Consider the following 7,536-nt stretch of genomic DNA (forward strand, 5'->3'; position numbering starts at 1 on the left):
CAATATAACTTTGGCTATTCAGGGTCTTTTGTGGTTCCATATGAATTTGAGGATAGTTTGTTCTAGCTTTGAGAAGCATGTTGGTGCAATTTTGATGGGGATTGCATTGAATGTGTAGATTGCTTTGGGTAGTAATGACTTTTTTTTTGTGAATTTCATTGACTACCTTTTTTAGATATAATTGATTTTGCTACTTTTGCCTTTAACTTTCATAATAGCTTTGTAAGTGACTACTACCTTTACTGTATATTTTCTTTTACTCATGAAATTTTTTTCTTTTCATACTTACGATTACTGACTTTTCTACTTAAGTCCCTTTAACATTTCTTGTAAGGCTAGTTTAGTGGTGAGAACTACTTAAACTTTCATTTGTCTCAGAAATTCTTTCTCCTTCAATTCTGAATGATAATCTTGCTGAGTAGAGTACTCTGGGTTTTAGGTTTTTTCTTTTCAGGACTGAATATATCATGCCACTCTCTTCTGGCCTGCAGAGTTTCTGCTGAAAATTACCTGATAGCTTTAAGGGATGTGCCTTGTATGTAACTAGTTTCTTCTCTTTGGTGCTTTTAAAATTCTCTTTGGGGTGCTTGGGTGGCTCAGTTGGTTGAGTGTCTGACTCTTCATTTTGGCTCAGGTCATGATCCCAGGGTTGTGAGACTGAGCTCTGTGTTGGGCTCCATGCTGAGTGTGGAGCACACTTAAGATATCCTCTCTCTCTTTCTCTCTCTCTCTCTCTCTCTCACCCCCTCCCACCTGCTGCATGTATTCTCTCAAATAAAAAATAAAATAAAGTAAAATTCTCTCTTCATCTTTAATCTAAGTCATGATGTGGACCTCCTTGGGTTCATCTCATTTGGAACTTTCTGTGTTTCCTGAACCTGGATGTCTGTTTCCTTCCTAACGTTAGGTAAGTTTTTAGATATTATTTCTCCCAATAAGCTCTCTGCCTTTTTTCTCTCTCTTCTCCCTCTGGACCCCCTATTATGGGAATATTGTTCATTGGATGTTGTCTAAGAGATCCTTTAACCTATTCTCATTTTTAAAATTCCTTTTTCTCTTTGCTGTTTAGCTTGGGTACTTTCTATTACCATTTTCCACATTGCTGATTCATTCTTCTCTGTTCTCTAATCTATTGTTGATTCCATCTAGTGTATTTTTTCATTTTGATAATTATATTTGTCAACTCTGATTTTTTCTTTTTTTTATATTTTCTACCTCTTTGCTGAAGTTCTTACTGAATTCACCCAGTCTTCCTTCCAGTGTAATGAGCATGTTTATTTCCATTTTTCCCCATATTTCCATATTTCCATTTAATTTAGTTTTTTTTCCCTAAGGTTTTGCTTTTTTCTTTTATTTGGAGCATATTCCTCTATCTTAATTTTCCTTGACTTTCTATGTTTGTTTTTATGAATTGGGCAAAACACCTACTTTTTCTAAACTTGAAGTAGTGTCCCTGTGTGTGATTATTCCCTGTGTAGGCTAGGTGTGCCTGGTGAATTTCACTGGCTGGCTCAAGTTGTGACTGGATGAGCTGGGGAATCTGGGACACTCACACTGGGGCTACCCTGGTGGGATGAGTGGAGCTAAAGTGAACATGGTTTGGGGCAGTTTTGGGATTCTCTGCACAGAGGGCACTCTGGCTGGACAGCTGAAGCTGAAATGGGTACAAGTTGGAGCAGGGTGTCTCTCTGTATTGAGGGCATTATGGTATGATGGCTGAAGTTGACAAGGGTGCAAGTTGGGACATTCCACAGGTGGGGCACCTTGGCAAATTGCTGGAGCCAATGCAAGTGTGGGCCTGGAGTGTTCCAGGATGCTTTGTGCCTGTGCCACCTTGCCTGACTTCTTTTATAGTGCGTTTTAAATATTCTTTTCTATCTCTATTGTCATATAAGCTATACATCTTTTTTAAAATTTATTGCTCTAAAGTATACACCATGCATCTCTTAATTGTCATAGTCTGCCTACAAATAATATATTACTTCTAGTACACTTTTATATCTTGCCTCCTATCATTTATCCTAATATTCTTACATTTTACATCTTAATATATTGTGTACCCCATAGTGCATTATTATTATTTTCACTTTAAACTTATCATTTCACTTTAAATAAATTAAAATGTGAGGTGAATGAAAGGCTTTTTTAATTCATTCATGTATTTACTATTTTGTATGCTCTTCATTCCTTTGAGTGGTTCCAAGTCTTCATCTACTAGCATTTTCTTTTTGCTAGAAAAATTTCCTTTAAATATTTCTTGCAGTTCTGTTGGCATCAACTCAGGTCTTATTTGTGATAAAAGTGTCTATTTTACCTTGATTCCTGAGGAACATACTTGCTTACAAGAGAATTCTAAGTTGGTAGGAATCTTTTTTAGCCTTTTGGCAAAGTTGTTTCTTTTTTTTCTTAAAGTTTTAACTTAAATTCCAGTAAGTTAACATACAGTGTAATATTAGTTTAAGGTGTCCAGTATAGTGATTCAGCAATTCTGTACAACACCTGGTGCTCATCACAGGTGAACTCCTTAATCCGCATTACCTATTCCCCCTGAGTTCCTTTCTTGTAACTATCAGTTCTCTATAGGTGCAAGTATGTTTCTTGTTTGCCTCACTCTCCATTTCTTTCTCTTGTATTCTGCCTTACATAGTTCATAGAGAGAAATCTGAGGTCAAATTTATCTATTTCTTTAAACATGTTCTTCCACCCCCACCCCAGCTGTTTAAATTTTTTGCTCTTTATTACTGGCTTTCAGCAATAGAACATTCCGCAGTTGAGATTAATGTTATTTTCCTTATGTTTATAACATTTCATTACAAGTTTCATCAAATTCAAACAATATTTGACCATTATTTCTTAAGATATTTTGTTTCTTATTATTTCTATCATATTTTCTTGGAATTCCAATTGAAAGTACATTAGATACTTGATATTGTTCAACAGATCATTAATACTTTGTATATTTTCCCTCAGTCTTCTCTTTTTGGTACACTTTGTATAGTTGCCATATTTTGTGTCTTCAAATTTAGTGATAATAGCTCTAGAATAGGGCTAACCTTTACCCACTAGTAAGATATGACCTTTTTGGGGTCTCTATTGAGTTCCTGGTTTTCTGTTGAATGTCTTGTATAGTCAGTGACATCAAAGTGTCTCCACTCTCAATGATGAGATTTTGAATGCTTCCTGGCCCTGTATCAGATGCAGGAATTGCCTGGCTGACAGCTTTCCTGATAATTGTTCTTTCCTAGGGAGTTGTTCTTTTCTTGGCTTCACAGTTTCACTTGTGTATGTGCAGATTTCTGGAACTCATCTCTGCATAGCTCTCTTTTCTCTGGTGATCTGCTCCAAAAATTCTAGACATCTTGGCTTCCCTAAATTCTGGTATTTACCTTTAAAACTCATTGAGATAATTAGACTGTGTTTTGGTTCCATTTCCTTCATAGTCCAGAATTTGCATCTAAGCAAGATGCTATGGCAATGATAGGATTGACCTTGTTTGTTTTCTTTCCTTTAGAGATCCTAGTTCTCTGCTACCTATCCATTGTGTGTTAACAAATTTTTCTTCCTATATTTTGTCCATTTTTTTAGTTGTTTGTGGCATTGGGGTAATTCAGATCCTGTTGCTATCTCTTGTATTATGGATAATAGCTGTTTTAAAGCACTTGCTAATACTATGACCTTTGTCATTTTTTAATTTATTTACATTGATTAATTTTTGTCCTGCTGTAGGTTACATTTCTGCATCTTTACATATCTGGTATTTTTAAAATTGTGTGCTGGACATTGTGAATTTTACTTTGTTGACTGTTAGACTTTGTCATCTTCCTCTCAAGAATATTATATTTTTTCTGGCAGGCTATTAAATTACTTGCAGATCAACCAATACTTTTGAGATTATCTTTAAGCTTCGATGGGGCAAGTTTAAATTAGCTGTTTCTGTAAGACTAGTTTAACCCTACCACTGTGGTGTGACCCTTCTCTGTTCTCTATTAAGTGCCCAGTCCAGGGTGTTCATTAAGGACTCTTCATTTCAGCAGGTTCAAACACAGACTTTTTCCCAACTGTGTATCTACTGTGGTTTTGTTTACTTTATAACTTGCTGGTGGTTCTTTCCCAGCCTTCTAGAGTTTTCCTCTGTATATTCATGCTTCAGTATTCAGTAGCAGACTCAAAGAGAGTCCTGGGCAAATTTCTGGATGTCTTTTTGTGTGTGTAGATACTTCATTTCTGGAATTATACCCCACATACTTCACATGCTTATTTTTGTCTCCCCATTTCAGCATATCAACTGTGCTCTGATTGAAGTGTCTTTCCCTGAACTGAAGACTGGAGAAGTGTCTCCTGATAGAAAGCTGGAATGATCATAGGGCTCATCTTGTTTGTTTCCCTTCTCTCAGAGATCACAGCACTGTGCTGCCTGTTGTCCTCTATCTGGAAGCAATCCCTCCATCTTTTCTTCCGTCCTTCCCTCCTTCCTTCCTAGTTTTCCAGTTGTTAAGAGTGGGAGCTTATATTCAGTCTTGGCCATTCTATGAAGGCTGGAAACAGAAGTATTATCTTTTCTTAGTCCTTTTCATCTGTTTATCTCTAATAAACATCAGATAATCTAATTAAAAAACCTCAATCTGACAATATCTTTCTATTAACTGATAAGTTTAATCCATGTGTATTTGAATTACTGGCACATTTATGTTTACTATTTTAATTTATTTTATGTTTTGTATTTTCTACTTCTCATGATTCTTTTATGTTAATTCTTTCCTTTATCTTATGTATTTTCTTTCTTTAGGCATTTTCTACCACTACTATTTATTGGTTCAGAAGTTATACATTCTCTATTCTTTTAGAAGTTAAATTTGTAATATGCATATTTAACAAAATCTATTGTTAGTATTTCCAGCTTTTCTTCTAAACAATATGTGGTCCTAGGAATATTTGAATACTGAGCACAACATCCTGCTTACTAGTGAGTGTCTGTTCTTACTCTGTCCCTGTCCCCCTTACACACACACACACACACACACACACCAATCTTTTATAATATGGCTGTATACTATTTTAGATCCACATTGTTTTTCTATATCCTTAAAAATAAATCACTACTTTTCACACAAAAATAAATAAATAAATAAATAAATAAATAAATCACCACTCTTGTTCTTATTCTTTCAGTTAGTGCTTATTTATATCTACTTATATGTTTACAGAATTTTTCAACATTGCTTCTTGTGTTCTGTTTCTTCTTTTGAAGTTTAATTTCTTTCTTGAAACTACTTCCTTTCTTTGACTTGTGAGTTAATTTTCTCAGTCTTTTCCTAAAATTTAGTTATTTTACCCTCATTCTTCTGTATTAGTTTAGCTGAGTATAGAATTCTGTTGACAGTTATTTTCCTTTGATAACTTTATAAATGTATTTGTTGAGAAGTCTATGCTCATTATAATTGATTTTCTTTGTAATTATCTTTTGTCAGTTTTCTTTTAAGATCTTTTTCTCTTTTTAGTTTGACTGTTATGTGTATGTATGGTTTGAGGGAGCTTTGATTTTGTAGTTTTTCAGTCAGTGTACTCATGCCTTTTAATAGCTCTAAAAGAATTCTCAGATGTTATTTGTTTGAACATTACTGCCTTTATATTTGCTCTACTGTCACCCTCAACTTTTATAAAATGCTTATTGGATCTCCTAGTCCAAATTTTTATTAATCTTTCTTATCACAGTTTTTATATGCTTATCTCTCTGTGCTGTGCTCCGTGCTTTTAGTAGATTGTTCCCTCTTTAGCTGTACTTGTCTGTTTTTTGATAGTTCGTTATGTTTTTTATTTTCTTGACTACCTTCCAACCGCATCTCCTATCAATCTTCTCTGTGGTTTCTGAGCTCCAGCCATACCAGTCTTTCTCTGTTGTTGGAGCATGTCATTTGCCCTCTCTCCACACATTCTCTTTGGGGCCCTTACACTTAGCATTCCTCCAGTTCAAAAAGCTCCCTTCCCCAACACACATTGTATATCTATTCATCATTCAAATCAGCTCATGTGTCATTTATCAGGGAACCCTTTCCTGACTTCTCTGACTCTTAGTTTAGGTCAATTTCCTTTGCCATACAGCTTTCTTCTCCAGACGTATTTGCTTAATAGGTATTTATATTGTCATTTGTGTGATTATTTGATTGATGCATGGCTTGCCCATAGTCTGAAAATGTGGTGAGAGCAAAGACTGTTTTGCTTATCATTGTATATGCATCTAGGCACATTGACTAGACTACAGAATATACTCAAAAAGTGGAATGGATGGATTCATGAATGGGTGAGTGGATGGATAGCAGGTTGTCTGGAAAATGAGTGAGAAATAGAGGGATTGAGGAAGGAAGAAAGGGAAAATTGTAGTCAAACAACTTATTCCAGGAGCAATTTTTTGTGCTTTGTACTTAAAAAAGCAGAAAAATTTCTTTGTCTGTCTTTTCTGTCAGTTTCACATAATAGCAAAAACTTCTGTGCAGTGCATTTATTTACAACATGACTCTGAAACAATAAAAAGGAGGGGTATTATCTTGAGCTTTTGAAAATATTTATATAACTTGAATCTCATATTGCAGTTTTTAGGGGCACCTGGGTGGCTCAGTCAGTTAAGCATCGACTTTAGTCCAGGTCATGATCTTGTGGTTCATGAGTTCGAGCCCTGTGTCAGACTCTGTGCTGACAGCTCAGAGCCTGGTACCTACTTCTGATTCTGTACCTCCCTCTCTCTCTGCCCCTGCCCCACTCATGCTCTGACTCTCTTTCTCTCAAAAATATAAAATAAGCATTTAAAAAAGAATATTTTCATATTACAGTTTAAAAAATATGCTTATTTCCCATAATGTGTATTTTTTTTTAATCTGAGAGAGATAGAGCACAAGTGGAGGAGAGGGGCAGAGAGAGAGAAAAAGAGAGAGAGAATTTTAAGCAGGCACCACACTCAGTGTGGAGCCTGATGCAGGGCTCAATCCCATGACCCTGGGCCAAAATCAAGAGTTGGACACTCAACCGAATGAATCACCCAGGTACCCCAATGTGGCTGTATTCTCAGTTTATACTTGCCCAGAGTCTTTTTCCCTCAGAGTTATTAGTAAGTGCTAGAGAGCTATCAGTCCTCATTTTATGATATTATGATCTAGATAAACATTCCATTTAAGAATTAGGAAATGTCCTCTTTGGAGAAGTGTCTGTTCTTGTTTTCCTTGCTGGGGTGTTTGCTTATTTAATACATTCCGTCAAGGACAGAAATTACATGCTGTTTTTTATTTTCCCCATAGGAAGTGTGTCTTGGGTTTTTCCCTTATTGTTTTCTTTACTTTTTTTTCCCCCCTCTTCTTTTTTTGGTGGTGGGGGTGGTTATGTTTAAATGAAGTTGCTTTTACAACACCAAAGACTTAATCATCCATTTCCTACATAAAAGGTAGCTACTTTTTTGCATGGACCTCAAGCATATTGTAGTATAGAGGTGGAATTTAAGGAAAGGTATTAAGCAGGCTGTGTTGTAGCCTATGAACAAGTAATATATTG

The 7,536-nt window shown here is 35.6% G+C and overlaps 1 protein-coding gene across 5 annotated transcripts in view; it reads left to right on the top strand.

Annotated features, from left to right (window-relative positions):
• Window positions 1–7,536, top strand: part of TSGA10 (testis specific 10) — a 151,245-nt gene that overhangs the window by 114,943 nt on the left and 28,766 nt on the right. The window lies entirely within an intron of this gene.

Source organism: Suricata suricatta, chromosome 4 (assembly GCF_006229205.1).
Source record: "Suricata suricatta isolate VVHF042 chromosome 4, meerkat_22Aug2017_6uvM2_HiC, whole genome shotgun sequence".
NCBI lineage: Eukaryota > Metazoa > Chordata > Mammalia > Carnivora > Herpestidae > Suricata > Suricata suricatta.